The 15,460-nt window shown below is 41.3% G+C and overlaps 1 protein-coding gene across 2 annotated transcripts in view; it reads left to right on the top strand.

The window, feature by feature from the left end:
* Window positions 1–15,460, top strand: part of CDH2 (cadherin 2) — a 216,672-nt gene that overhangs the window by 184,804 nt on the left and 16,408 nt on the right. The gene's annotated exons all lie outside the window — the stretch shown is intronic.

Raw genomic sequence — 15,460 nt, 5'->3', positions numbered from 1 at the left:
TCTTGCAATTACCTGGAAGATACTAATGTAATCCACAAGACATCACCATGACAAGCATTTTTTTTAGATACTTTGTTAATTAGGTTATTTCCATGTACAAATGCAAACGTTGGGGCTGTAGTCAAAAAAAGAGCCCAGAGGGGCACCTGGGTGGCTCAATCGGTTGAGCATCCGACTTCAGCTTGGGTCAACATCTTGTGGTCCATGAGTTCGAGCTCCATGTCAGGCTCTGTGCTGACAGCCCAGAGCCTGGAGCCTGCTTTGGATTCTGTGTCTCCCTCTCTCTGCCCCTCCCCCGCTCACGGTCTGTTCTGTCTCTCAAAAATGAATAAATGTTAAAAAAAAATGTTTTTGGGGCGCCTGGGTGGCGCAGTCGGTTAAGCGTCCGACTTCAGCCAGGTCACGATCTCGCGGTCCGTGAGTTCGAGCCCCGCGTCGGGCTCTGGGCTGATGGCTCGGAGCCTGGAGCCTGTTTCCAATTCTGTGTCTCCCTCTCTCTCTGCCCCTCCCCCGTTCATGCTCTGTCTCTCTCTGTCCCAAAAATAAACATTGGAAAAAAAAAAGAGAGAAAAAAAAATGTTTTTAATAAAAATAAATAAATGAATAAATAAGAACCAGAATTCTTGGGTCTTGGATCATTATCAGTAAATTCAAATCTAGTTTGTCTTAAATATATATGTAGACATTTTTGATAAGACTGTTAACTTGAATAAAAGCAAATTTTCGTGAACATATTTTCTCTTCTCTACTCATTTGAGGAAATAATGTATCACTTTTTGTTTTACAAAGCAGTTCACATCCTTGTTGTGTTCAGTCTTTATGGCAACCCGTTAGAGTTTTCTATTTTACACTTGTAGCAAGTTGTGTGATTTGCTCTCAGAGTTTGTAACTGGCAAAGCCAGAACTGAGACCCACGTTTTCTGATTCCAGATTCCATGCTTGGTTTACAGAACCTCAACTCTTGCATTTAGAAGAGATGCTTATTAAAATATGTTGAAAACTTGACTCATGTGTAAAGCTGCTTTGAATACTGACTAATTAAAGTGGCTCTATAAATATGCCCCAGGGTTTCTTGCTTATAAATGTCTTCGGATATTAAAATTCATGTTTGGCTTAATCCTTAATTAATCTATCCTTTCACTTTCCTGAGCTATGTTCAAGATCAGCAAACGTGTATCGATCACGTTACCTCCTAAGTCTACTCTCGGTATTTTAATTTTTTATGTCATTGTGCATAACTTTCTAGGCATAAATCTAAACCCAACTCCGTGAAGCTTCAGTATAAATAGTACTAACTGGAAGGCCAGCAGTCATAATGGGATCTTGTGTAGAATTGGAGGCCCAGAGGCAAGAGGCAAGATCATTTTCAACATCTGAGAGTTTGGATCAAGGCACTCACTGCCACCTGATCTGCCTCTCTTTCTCCCTCCTCCCATCCAGTCCCTTTGAGAAATTGTTTCATGAGGTTTTATTGTTGTAGTTATTTTAGGAAGAACTGATTTCCTTTATTGACTTTATCCACATAGATTGATTCTTGAGATCAAATAGTCAAAGTTATCTATTGCCAGATTTATTAAAATCATCACCATAAATCTTCAGCCTCTTCTTTTACTGACCTCTGAAGTTTTCTTTGCCCCTAGCTAAGCTTTTAGGCATGAATGTTTTGTTTCCTACTCACTTCCCTGATAATCCAAGGATTTTCCTGGAACTTTCTCTATATTGTCTTCTGTGTCTAGTATCTTTATTTAGTATTGGCCTTGCAATGGTATCTCTTGGTAGCCACTTGGTTCTTTGGTTTCATGCTCATCTAGATCAAAAGCCTGTGTCCATCGTGGTGTCTGTGTTATGATTTCCACTTGCAGTCCTCATTATAGAGAAAGCTGTGAGAAAATTACATAACGGGGTTTTTATTTATTGTATGATTTACCTCATGACAGCAGAATAAAATATGCCCTGTAGGAATGCTACACCGAGGGTTCTGTCTCTTCTACCTCTGAAGTGGTTCGTGAAATCCATTTGCTTATCTCCATCACCAAGGCCACTGCCTTCACTTAGAATCATCACTGTTCCGCAATAGCATCCTAATGAGTTTCCTGTCTCTGGTGTCACACCCCCATCAGCTCTCTGTCAGTTATCAAATCCGGACTTTCTCTTCAGCCTGACAAGGCTTTGGCCCTTTGGTGCACACCCTTAGCGAGCAGATAGAGGGTTGTGGGAAAGAGTTGTAGACACTCCCTCAAGATGTGAATCTGTCAAGCTTGTCCACTCATGGCCACTAAAGTTTTCTTGCAGGTCTGAATGATTTGTCCTCATGTTCCTCTCCCTACCTTTCTTGTTGTTGTTCAGGACATAGTTTCTAAAAATATTGTATTTATTGGCTTTAGTGCTTCCTTTTTATTGAAGTGTAATTGACACAGAATGCTATATAGTTTCAGGTGTACCACATAACGATTTAACAAGTCTTTGTGTTCTACTGTGCTTATCACACGTGTAGCTGCCATCTGTCACCATCCAACGCTGTTACAATACTGTTGACTATATATATTCCCTGTGCTGTAACTTTTATCCCTGTAACTTATTCATTCCATAACTAGAAGCCTGTACCTCCTTAATCACAGAATCCACTCTCTCCTCCTCCAGAGATAAAAGCAACAATAGGTCTTATTTTTCTTAGAAAGAGCTTGTTAGCTTCTTTATTTTTATTCAGTGGACCTCATTATGTTCTCAGTTATCTTATGGTTTCAAAAATCTGTGATGTGGTAACTTACCTGGCTTATTCTTTGTATTAGAATGTGAATAATAGTCCCATGAGTTCCTATATCCCAACGAGAAGCAGAAGGCTTCTTATAAGGTTTAAGAATGTAACCAACCATGCATATCAATAAAAGCATTTCCAGCACCCAGGAGCCTCTCTTGTATCCCCTGCCAGGAAGGATGCTGTCTGGCAAAAATAACCAGTATTTTTTATTTCCATCACCATGGAACAGCATAACTGGGCTTTATATTTCATTATGTAAATGGATATCGTATAGTAGGTACTTTTTGTTTCTGGCTTCCTTCACTCAGACTTCTATCTGTGAGATTCATCCATGCTATATACAGAAGTAGTTCATTTTTATCATTGCTGAAAAGTATTCTTTTGTAGGAATTAACCACATTTTATTCATCCATTCTACTATACTTGGACTGAGTTCATACAATTGAATTGTTACGAATAAAACTGCTATGAATATTCTTTGCGCGCACGTGTGTGTGTGTGTGTGTGTGCATTTCTATTGGTATGTCCTCAGGGATTGGAATTTCTGTATCCTAGAATGTGTCTGTGTGCGGCTTTAGCACAATCTTGCCACTTTTCCAAAGGGACAGTACTGGTTGGCCCCTCCCCTTGCCATGCTGGTGCATGATGGTTCCATTGCCCTATGTCCTCACCAGCACTTGGCTTTTTTCAGTCTTTAAATTTCAGCCACTAAGATGGCATGTGTCTCTGTATGATCTAATCAGGATGTTCCCACTGACTGACTTACCATTTTGATCTCTTTATGAGGTCTCTGTTTGGCTTCTGTGTCCCCTTTTCTATTATGTTGTCTGCCTCTGTCTTATTGATCTGTAGGAGGTCCTTATATATTATGGATATCATTTCTTCATCAGATAGATGTTTTGTCAATAGCTTTTCCCATTCTGTAACTTGCTTTTTTATTCTCTTAATGGTGTCTTATGATGTACAAAAGTTTTTAATTTTAATGAAGTCCAGTGTATCAATGTTATTCCATTATGGTTAGTACATTTATGTCCTTTAGTTTAAGAAAACTTTTCCTACCGAGGTAATGAGTTCTCCTTCTGAAACGAAAAGTAAATAAATAACATAAAACAAAACACAGCAACTTCATGTTGTCCTCTTGAAGCTTTATTGTTTTACCAGTCATACTGTCTGTGATCTATCTCTAATGGATTATTCATTTGGTATAAGATACTTATCAGAGCTCTTTTTTGTTTTCTTTCTTGATATGCAGTGCTGTTTACTGCAAAGATAGCCCTCTCCACTGCACTGTAGGGCCCACTTGTCAGAAAGCAGGTCATTCTACACGTGTGGGTCTGTGGGTTGGCTGCCTGACCCCGTACTATTCTACTTGTGCCATCTGCCTGTTCTTGGGCCACTACCACCTGTTTTCGTTGCTGTCACTTAGTAGTGTCTTCATGTCTTTTTGTACAGATCCTCTAACTGGATTCATCAAGATTTGCATCAGCATTCTTGGTGGAATTTATCATTTACCTTCTTTTTCCATAAGGAAAACAAACCCTTTGTTTAATACTCTTATTTCCTTTACTTAAAAAAAAATTAAGTTTATTTATTTATTCTGAGAGAGAGTGTATGTGAGCAAGGGAGAGGCAGAGGGAGAGAGAGAGAGAGAGAGAGAGAGAGAGAGAGAGAGAGGGAGGGAGAGAATCCCAAGCAGGTTCCACACCATCAGCACAGAGCCCAAGGTGGGGCTTAAACTCACAAACCATGAGATCATGACCTGAGCCAAAACCAAGAGTTGGGCGCTTAACTGACTGAGCCACCCGGATGCCCTAGTACTCTTACTTGTTTTGCCTTCCTTTTTTTTTTTGAATGTTTATTTATTTTTGAGAGAGAGAGAGTGGGGGAGGGAGACAGAGGATCTGAAGCAGGCTCCGTAGTGTGTGCAAAGAGCCCGAGGTGGGGCTTGAAATCACAAACTTGTGAGATCATGACCTGAGCCAAGGTCAGACACTCAACCAACTGAGCCATCCAGGCACCCCCCAATACTCTTACTTTCTAAGTGAATTTAATCCAAACACTTTTCCATTTTCTAAATAAGATGTTATTGCTTTAATGTTTTTCTTTATTTTTGAGAGAGAGAGAGAGAGAGAGAGAGAGAGAGAGAGCTTGAGCAGGAGAGGGGCAGAGAGAGAGGGAGACAGATGATCTGAAGCAAGCTATGTGCTAACAGCGGAGAGACCAATGTGGGGCTCAAACTCATGAACCACAAGACCGTGATCGGAGCCGAAGTTGGACGCTTAACCAACTGAGCCACCCAGCCACCCTGTTGTTGCTTTAAATCTTAAAAGTATGCTCAGTTCCGGAGAAGTTCAGTTTTGTGAAATACATTCTGTTTCTATTTTCCGTAATTCACATGTGACCCACTGTTAGAAAGTGTATTTCTTCTTTTTCTTAGTCGAGACACAACGTTCCACTAGTTTCAGGTGTATAACCTCGTGATTCATCGAGTCTGTACGTTATGTTATGCTCACGGCCAGTGTAGCTACCACCTGTCACCAGAGGACACTTTTACAATACCATTGATTGTATTCCATATGCTGTGCCTTTTATTCCCATGACTTATTTCTTTGTACTGTGCATTAAGCCTTTTTAGCAACAGAATATGATTCATACCTTTTTATTAGTTTTGGGGGGCAGATATTATCTCTTTACAAGAGTAAGCCTCAGACATGGGATTACTGCCATGTTGCATTCTCGAGGAGTTTTAGTCGATTTTTATTACACGTAGGTAGTATTTTATGGAGGATGTGGTGCTGCCTCAAGATGTGGATGGAGACCGTGCCACACCAGGCAGACGTGGCTTGTCCTATTCAGGCAGTGGTCTTCTCAATGTCTCAGCTGGGCAATTCCAAAAAATTACCAGCGTTTTCAAAGGATGGGCAGGTCTCAGAGGTTAGTTGAGGCAGTTGGTAAATGCCAGGTAACCAGTGTGGTGACACGTGCTGGGGATCCTGAAGACCTAGCCTCAGGCTGGCTTGGCCAAGATTCCTATTTTTCCTGCCAAGAGAAAAATATCCTTCTTAAAGAGCTAACTGATTAGAAAGAAAACAACGCAAAGCAGTCCTTTACAAGGGTAGCCCTGACCTTCCTGGCTGCTGATTAGCATCTCTAGCTGTCTAAGCTCTGTGCCAAGATACAGGTTGCTAATTTCTTTAACAAAATAGCTAAGAAGCCTAAGAAAAACGACAACAACTCATCTGTGCCTTTTGTCTTGTGTGTGATAGACTTTGACCAGTGCTTGTAGATCCTCTGCTCTGGTTCAGGTTATCAGGACCCTAGGTTGGTCCCATATTGGAAGCGAGTGTTAAATGCCCTCTGAACAGGAGCATCTGTTGGCTGTTGGACAGACAGATGCTTTTAGTATATGTCTGCTCTCTTTTTAGAGGGTGAGGTTCCTTCTTTATCTGCCTCACTGCCATAATCAGCAGGGCTTTTGGTGGTTATCAAGCCATGTTTAATTACCCTCATTAGTAAATGTTCATTGGTGCACTTTTTGGCCAATGGAGCTGGTTGCAGTTACTGTGTAGCTTTTGATGTTCTTTTCAATGAGTTCCGTCCATATTAGCATCACTAATAAAATCTGGGTGAATGTACAATATAGCCAGTGGCTCACTTTTCATGGAACCATCCCTTTAGCCGCAGGATAGGAAACGGAAACTGTTAGCTTTCTGCTCTTTAAAGCTTAGACTTAATTACAATTGCTTCTATATTAAACAAACATTTGTGGAGTGTGTGTTATGTTTACAACACTCACTCGTGCTCGCTTTAAACAACCTCGACCTAAATCACTTACCATTATACAGTTTCATTCTCCATAATAATAGCAAAAGTTACTGTTCGGGGTACCCTATGAGTTAGGCGCTATACTTACTGCTTTATATATATTATTTCGTTTGACCCTCCCACAGCACAGTAGAGTTGGGACACACTGTTGGGAAGTAGTGAAGTGGGGATTAAATGCCTGTCCAATCGGAGTCCAAAGAAAGTGGTTTGTTTACCGGATCCTGTTCCATCCTTGGCAAAGCTCAGGCTCAGCCAGGCAATTAAAACAATGCCTTCCTAAATGCCATTTGAATTTATCAGAAGAAGTGGACTCTGGGACATCCAGCAGCTTCCTCTGCCCTTAAAATTTCACTTGAAAATTTTCCCATTCCGAGTTTGGGGCCGAGGGACTCCTATGGGGACTCTGGATCTGTGAGAGAGGATGCCACTGTCCATGTTGGGAGGTTTCACAGGTGACAGTGAGTGGTCACAGGGATCCTTTGGACCATGGCTGCTGACTCAAGGGCAGCATTAGGGGAGCAGGGCTTGCAAACTCAGCTGAGATTAAAGCTGACACTGGTCAGAGATGGTCATTACAGAAAGTGAGAGTGGCCACCTAAAGGTTCCACATTGGTTTTCTCGTGGTCACTCTTGGACTCTTGGCCCTTACCATCCCCTGCATACCTGGTCCGTCTTCCCACACCACTGCTGCTGAGTGTTAACACTCCAGTCGGCTAGAATTTTGTCTCTCACTTTCTTCACACAAGACCCAGAACCTCTTGAGCTCAGGAGCTTTTTCACATCCCAGGCCTTCTTCTGAATTCCCAAATTTGGTTTCTTAAATTTTAGCATATTGCTCTAAAACTAGAGTTTTTCTTTTGCATCAGAGATGGTTCTGAGCTCTCAGAGAAAGTACCTGATGAGCCCTGATGATTTGAGGGACGTTTCTGAAAGCTGGATTCTGTGTCATTTAAGAATCACACTTCAAGGGGCGCCTGGGTGGCGCAGTCGGTTAAGCGTCCGACTTCAGCCAGGTCACGATCTCGCGGTCCGTGAGTTCGAGCCCCGCGTCGGGCTCTGGGCTGATGGCTCAGAGCCTGGAGCCTGTTTCCAATTCTGTGTCTCCCTCTCTCTCTGCCCCTCGCCTGTTCATGCTCTGTCTCTCTCTGTCCCAAAAATAAATAAACGTTGAAAAAAAAAAAAATTAAAAAAAAAAAAAAAAAAGAATCACACTTCAGGAGTGTCAGAGTGGCTCAGTCAGTTAAGTGTCCAACTGTTGGTTTCAGCTCAGGTCATGATCTCACGGTTTGTGAGTTTGAGCCCCACATCAAGCTCTGCACTGACAGTGGTGAATCCGCTTGGGATTGTCTCTCTTCCTCTGTCTCTCTCTACCCCTCTCCCACTCGCATGCACGTGCTCTCTCTCTATCTCAAAATAAATAAATAAACATACAAAAAAGTCACACTTCATAGACTGTGTGTGGGGAGGGACGGGCATGTGTTCATAAGATGTCCATAGCTGTGTTTTATTCAGCTTGCAGGGTATAAATTTTTTTTTAATCACATAAATTTTGGATCTCACAATCCTCTTGAAAAAATTGAAAGATCTAGAAACATGACTTGCATTCTGCCTTGACAACAGTTACTGGAAACCAAGTAGAAGATTCTCTCTTTAAGCAGGGCAAGCATGTTCTATCATTGTTTTTCTTTTCTCATTCTCATTCCAGACCAGCTTTATTGATTTATGTTATAAGCCAATCCTTTATAGAAATCTATTTTTGTTGACTCTGATTAAATTACATAACAATTATTAGGCTTTGGATTAACAAAAAGCAGATTTCTACAAGGAGGAGGTACCATAGTGTTCTGAAACCATGCGACAATTTTCTGTTATACTATTTTTTTTTTAAGGAAAAGAAAGTGGATTGGCCACAAATATATTTAACCAGATGAATTAGTTAAAATAGGCTAGCTGCTATAACAAACTAAAATTTCAGTGATCTAAGCCTGGTGAAATGTATTTCTCACTTAGTGGTAATTGGGGTTAGGTCATAGGAGTTGGGGGTAGGGAGGGAAGGTCCATCCCACTCCACACAGTCATAAGGGACCCAGAGGATCAGAGACTCTCCGACTCTCCACATGTTGCTTTCAGGGTCACCCAGTCATACCTGCAATCCCTGAATGACCAAAGGGCAGGGAGGATGATTTGTGGAGACTTTTATGGGCTATGCCTGGCACACATCACTTCCACTCCCCATTCCCTAGGAAGTGTCTGTTGGCTGTGTGCCTAGTAAGTAGAAGTAATGGGTTCTGTGACCAGCTGGGAGTCTCTGCCCCACCCTGTTAGGTATTTGAGCATACAGAATCTTTCCTGAGACTGAGAACAGTTTTCTCATAGGACCCACCCACACTAGATTGCTAGCCCACGTGCATTGTTTTGTGACCCATCCAGATACGTTGGAAGGAAGTGGGTCCCTGGACACAGGGGACACACAAGAGGTGCAGCAGCTCATGAAAATGAGACACTGTAGGTAAGGCTCTTAAAAACCAGGGAGGGCAACTTTACCTTACCTGGTGAATGCTCCTCGTATATCCCAGGGAGATACTAACATCTTCTTGATCAGGGACCAGCACTTGCATGTGTAAGGGATCACGTGCAACTTCAGGGTAAGGGATCGCATGCAATTTCATGCTCCTAGTCCTGATAGGAGCTCTTTTTAGTGGCCCAGGATTTCAAAACCCAAAAGATCCAGATGTAATTGCTGTATGAGTTACCATCAGCTTTTTTTTTAATGAAATTGATTTCTTATGTGATTTCTGGAAATTAATGTCAGTATTTCTGTAACTGAGATCCTCAGAATCTCTTTGACACCACTTTCAGTGGAGCTCAGGTGCCTGAGGTGAGGTAAGATCCCACAGTTCCTGTGACCCAGGACTTGGCTTTGAGGAATGGGGACTCTGAGGGTTGCTGACTTAGTTTCTCCTCATATTGCATGTTAAACTGCAGTAGGATTGAACTACCTGTACCTCTATACCTATGACATGTGACTTCACACTTCCATGGCATTAGTCTGTGGTCTTCACCTGCCCAACTCTCTTTAGCCACCAAGACTCATCTCAAAACATCTTCCCTTGGAATCCCAAGCTCCATCAAGTGTCTCTGCTCTGTGACCTGCAGCATCCCATGTCTACTTTGTTTTGAACTTTTGCGTCTAGTCCTGCCCCCGATCCTAAGCTCTGTGAGGGCAGAGATTTGTCCTATTCATTGTTTTTCCTGTACCTAGGACATTTCACACCTGACATGTGCTCACAGAATGTATGTGCATTGGGCCTTCTTCCTGAACCTCTTAGGTTTTTTCTTTTTTTTTTTAATTTTTTTAATGCTTCTTTATTTTGGGGGGAAAGAGAGAAACAGACATAGTTTGAGCGGAGGAGGGGCAGAGAGAGAAGACCCAGAATCCGAAGCAGACTCCAGGCTCTGACCTGTCAGCACAGAGCCCGATGTGGGGCTTGAACCCACGAACCATGAGATCATGACCTGAGCCGAAGTCAGACACTTGACTGACTGAGCCACCCAGGGACCCCTGAACCGCTTAGTTACAAGTCTATCTACACAGTTAATTGAAGCGGTACACTGATGACGACTTCACTTTCGTTATTTGAAATCTGATGTCTTCAGGAAAGGATGATAACATTCATAGATGCTAGCACTCATTACATATGCAGACTTTTGTGTCAGGCTCTGTGCTGTGCCCTTAGTTTGTTTGCATTTCTCTTACAGTCTTCCCAGCAGTTCTACATAGCAGACCTGTTCAAACCCAGGTCCACATGGCTTGAGAGACCAAACTCCTAATGGATTTGCTGGTGGCCATGTGATAGATGTTGTATTTAGTGGTGCTGATTTGTAGCAGGCAGGTGTTACTGGTAGGACCAGTGAGGTTGGGTGCTTAGCCACAGCCTATCAGAAGACTACTGGTAATCTGGCTTTAGAAAAGACAGAGAGTAAGACTCAATTAATTGATTAAGCATGGCTTGCAGCATTGAGCACATTTTAGCATTAAGAAAGGTAGAATCCAGAGAATTCTGAGCAGCCAAGTTACTACAAAAAAAAAAAAAAATCCATGTATATAAGCTGTGTGACAGGAGCTAAAATTTTAAATCCAGGCTGGCTGCCTAAATAGCAGGTTGGAGTACAGGTGTGAGAAAGCCCCTTGAGACCAAAGGAGCCACTTCTCTGAGTCAAGGGATCTTTGCTTGAACCAGTGGTCTCCATGGACTTCCTGCCAATCTCAGGAACGCGCCCCAGTAAGAGCAACCAAGCCAGACCCTCCGACTCAGGCAGAGAATGACATTATATAATTTAACGCTGGTGTATTTGATTCTTTGAAATAACTGTTTTACAAAATCTTTCTGCTGTATAAGCAAACTGACAGATGGCTGAATCTGGACGTAACAGTGGAGGCCACTTTCAACATTTTTATTGTTGGCTAAAGCACACTGTGTTATGTTCCCAAGTTATTCATCCATTTAGACCCACCTGCAAATACTAGTATAAGTTAGTTATTCAAAGACTGATATTGATTTCCTAAGAGGAAACTTTCACCAGGGCTTGGATGAGTACATTGTCATTCCCTTCGTGCAAGCTATCTTCAAAACACCGACAGGTGACATGTGTTGGTAGGCTACAGGCAGCATATTCTGAACTGGTCAGGCCCATTCATTCCTGACTGGGCATTAAGTATTTTTAATGTGCACGTGATTTACACATGAGCTTTTTATTTGCTATTCCTGTCACTTTGTGGGAATGAACAAAATATTTATGTAATTCACTTTAATATTCATTCTTCCTGACTGATCATAAATTTAATACATTTAATTTTATTGGAATAGAAAATTATCAGTATCCCAGTAATAACAGTGATAAAGATATTGAATGCCAACTATGTGTTCATGCTATGCCAGGGAAACAACGCTAAGATACTAAATGGTATTTGCCAAAGTTGTGCCAGCTGGCCAAATCCACTGACTTCTTGTTTTTATAAATAAAGTTGTATTAGAACCCAAACCATGCACTGTGTCCATTGTTTATGCGTTATCTGTGGCTACTTTTACACTGTAGCAGCAGCATGGTGGAAACAGTATAACAGAGATTATACAGCCCCCAAATCCTAAATTTTTATTCTCTGGCCCTTACAAAAGAAGTGTTGCCAACCCCTTTAGTGGGTAGGAAATAGGGAGCCCTCATTAGTGTTTTGTCCAAAGTTTGAATACTCTGAAGGTCAGCATAGGAAATTTATGAAACCTGCCTAAGGTCACACAGTTAGATATGGTGAATTCAGGATTTGAATCAAGGCATTTTGATTTCAGAATCTATGTTTTTCAGTCACCATACTATGTTCCCTTTATATGTACATTGTCTTAATGATTATGTCTCTAGGAAGTTCCAAAACAATGTGACTTAAAGCAGTGAAGGATTTTTGATGCTCTGTTGCCATATTCCCGACCAAATATTGTTATTTCTTTATTACCTATTTTTAGGTTTCCTCTAAGATAGAATACTAGGTCAGGCTAACACAGAATGACTTTGATTTTGTCTGAATGGTGACATTTGTATTTTTCGTAAGAAGTTGGAGCTTGGGGTCGGAATATGGCCTGAAGATACATTTAGAAAGTACTGTCTGTGTCTCCCAGACAGATGTCCTTGAACAGGTTAAGAAGTGCATTCATCTGGGGCGCCTGGGTGGCTCAGTCGGTTAAGCGTCCGACTTTGGCTCAAGTCATGATCTCGTGGTTCATGAGTTCAGGCCCCTTATAGGGCTCCGTACAGACAGCGCAGAGCCTGTAGCCTGCTTCAGATTCTTTGTCTCCCTCTTTCTCTGCCTCTCCCCCCTCTCAAAAATAAATAAACATTTAAAAAAATTTTTTTTAAGTGCTTTCATCTATAGGGCTGTACCTGCATTGTGTGGAAAGGGTGGGCAATGACAAACATTAGTATAAAAAACGAATTTCAGATGTGAGGAGAAACATCTTTCTGAAGCCTGATTACTCTGCTCAATCCTACAGGCCCTGCATGGTCACATGCTCACTTCCTCCAGAAGCTTACACTTTCACCTTCCATATTTATATAATTGTTTATATAGGTATTCTATTAAGTGTCATCATTTTTGAATGGATTCTTTTAAAAGACAGTAGACAAAAGCTCTATGAATAACTGCATCTGTGACCCAACAGACTCTCCAGAATGTATTTGTTGAATCAAATCCAGTGGAACTATATTTGCAACCTTTTTCCAAAAGGATACTCCCTCATTTTACAATTGGAAGTGAGTTGTGATAAAATTTCCACAATGCCAGTGTCTGCAACAGAACCATAATTTTGCGCCAAAGAGTGAAACCGGCTCATTCAAAATTCTGAAGACAACAGTTTTGAAAGAAGCTGTGACAGGGCAGGCAGCATGAACAGTAAACGATGGAGGTAGAAACCGTGGATGCATTCGTTTCCCTCTTAATGGGGACTCGGCTACATCCCTTGTGGGAAGTGGAAACTGGCTTTCTGGTGAGATTACAATGCATATGAAAGCAGAGAATAGAGGTCCTTCATCTGTCCCCAAGTTATTTTATCTCTATTGGGTTCATGATTCCAATCAGAAAAGCTTTTAGCAAGTCTTTTGTTTTAGGGAGGGGGGCTTTAATAATCCCCAGACTCTACTTAGTTTTCCGCCTCGTTTCACCTGCGTAGATAGTCACCATCATAACTGTATCTCGCAGGGGAAGAAAATCAGGTCTTAATGTAATTTACATAAAGCTTGCAAGGGTATTTGACTTACTTGTCAGCAGTTGTATGGTAATGTGTTGACACCTTATCACTATTTTATTCAATTATTTTAATGCCAGGAGCTATAGGGTGAGATAATAAAGTTCTTCTCTTCCACCTTCCATTCCTTTTTGGGTCTGTCTCAAGTTCCTTGCCTGTGCCACAGTCAGCTTTTTCCAGATAACTTTTTTTTTTTTCCTTCAGAATTTTGTCCACTTACTTTCATGTTAGTAGTTTTATTTCTAGCAGTCACCCAGTCTTGAAACATTAAAAATGTTTACCTTATCTATATGGGAATTTTTTAAGTTACTTGCCTTTGCTGCTATAAAAGGGAAGCTTCCCACTTGTACCAGCCCTTGCCTGGGAGATAGGGAAGCTGGCTGTTGTGGTCCTCCAACGTGGTCCCCAGCAGAGACTGATACAGGACCAGGAACTTTCAGTGCCTCCCTTCCGGCTCCCCGGCTCCTACACAGGCCCATCTGTTGGACGGAAATGAAGAATCCTAGTTCTGACTAAAAGTTGGTGAGGCACGTTTTAACCAACTGTGCACAGACCAGAGTGCTAGATCCCAGCGCCTAGTTAGCAGAACCACCCTGAGCTCGTCTAGCACATAAAACCCCTCATGTTTTACCCCTCAGCAAACTATTCTGTACATTTCTTCACTGGCCCCTTGGCAACAAGATGCAGCTTTTTTGTTTTAATCTTGCTTGCTCTGGTGGGTCTCTGTTTTTATCCTTCCACACTGCTTAACATCCGTGACCTTGGGCAAATGATTAACCTCTCTGACCTGTGGTGATCAGTGGGACGGAACAATACCCACTTGGAAGGATTTGTGATTGGAGTATATGAGGTTCCACTGAGAAAGCATCTCATGTCATTCCTGACAGTGAGGGGCACCAGAGGAAGGCTGGTTTCCTTCTTTCATACATAGTCAGAGCTGAAAATGGCATCTGGCACCCAGTAGGTTCTCCTTAAATACTTGCAAAACAGTAAATGAATATTTTCATCACTCTCTAAAACAGATTTAATTACACGAGTCTACAGATTTTTTTCCAGCAATGTAGCTTTCTAGATTTTTTTTTTTTAGCTTTTTGAAATTTTACCTAGGTACCAGAATTTCTATCTATACCGAGACAGAATTTTAATTTATTTAAACATAACCAAATGCCTTTGGGTGGATTCGTGGTGTCTTTACTGAACCAATTATAAATCGTTGCAAGTCAGTGGAATTTTAACAAGAAAAGCCAAAAGCAGGGTGCTAGCTGCTAGCTAGCTTTTTACTAACTCTCCCACAATTATATCACCCTTATAACATTTTAAATCATAGATGAGGAAAAAAAATATTTTTGTTGCATGCGATGTTAATATTCTAAAAACCGTTAATTCCATGCCTACCACAAATGGTTGTTGCCAAATAACACGTGTTCCAAATATTAGTTAAAACAAGATTTTCCTTGGCTTTCATTTGAAAATTAAATTTCTTTAGGAAGTTAACATTGCAAATAAAGGTTGACAATTGTAAGAGAATTTTCGGGTCTGCTTTTTCTCTAGAGAGCTTTAGGAACCAAATAAAGATTTCTTCCTGGGATTGTTTCTTTATAATCTTCAGAAGTAAGACCATGAACCCAATGACCTTGAGCATGTTTTCAGTCTCTGTAATTCTCTTTATAATTCTCATCCTACATGTTGTAATTTGTGTGTTTAAGTAAAGTATTATGGGATTGTAAAGATGTGTAATTTAGGAGGTTTGCATAGAGTGACCCCTTATCAAAAGGCTTAAAATTGGACGCTCAGATCAGGACCTCTGCCATATAACACAGATGGATGTGGACAGAAAAACCCGTCCCTGTGACCTGAAGACACTTCTGCCTACTTCCTACTATTATCATATTTTTTTATATATCCCATATTTGTAATAGACAGGGGAAGCCATCTCAGAGAAACGTTAAGCCACACGTTTTAACCCAGTTTCTAGCTTCCTGTAAATCAGTGGTTTCCTGCCTTTTTTCGAAAGCAGCATAGCTGAGGAACATGACACGTTTCCATCATTACAGAGGACTCATCAGGGCAGTGAATCTCATTGATG

The sequence above is a fragment of the Prionailurus bengalensis genome, chromosome D3, assembly GCF_016509475.1.
Source record: "Prionailurus bengalensis isolate Pbe53 chromosome D3, Fcat_Pben_1.1_paternal_pri, whole genome shotgun sequence".
NCBI lineage: Eukaryota > Metazoa > Chordata > Mammalia > Carnivora > Felidae > Prionailurus > Prionailurus bengalensis.
This window is presented reverse-complemented; position numbering and strand designations above follow the sequence as displayed.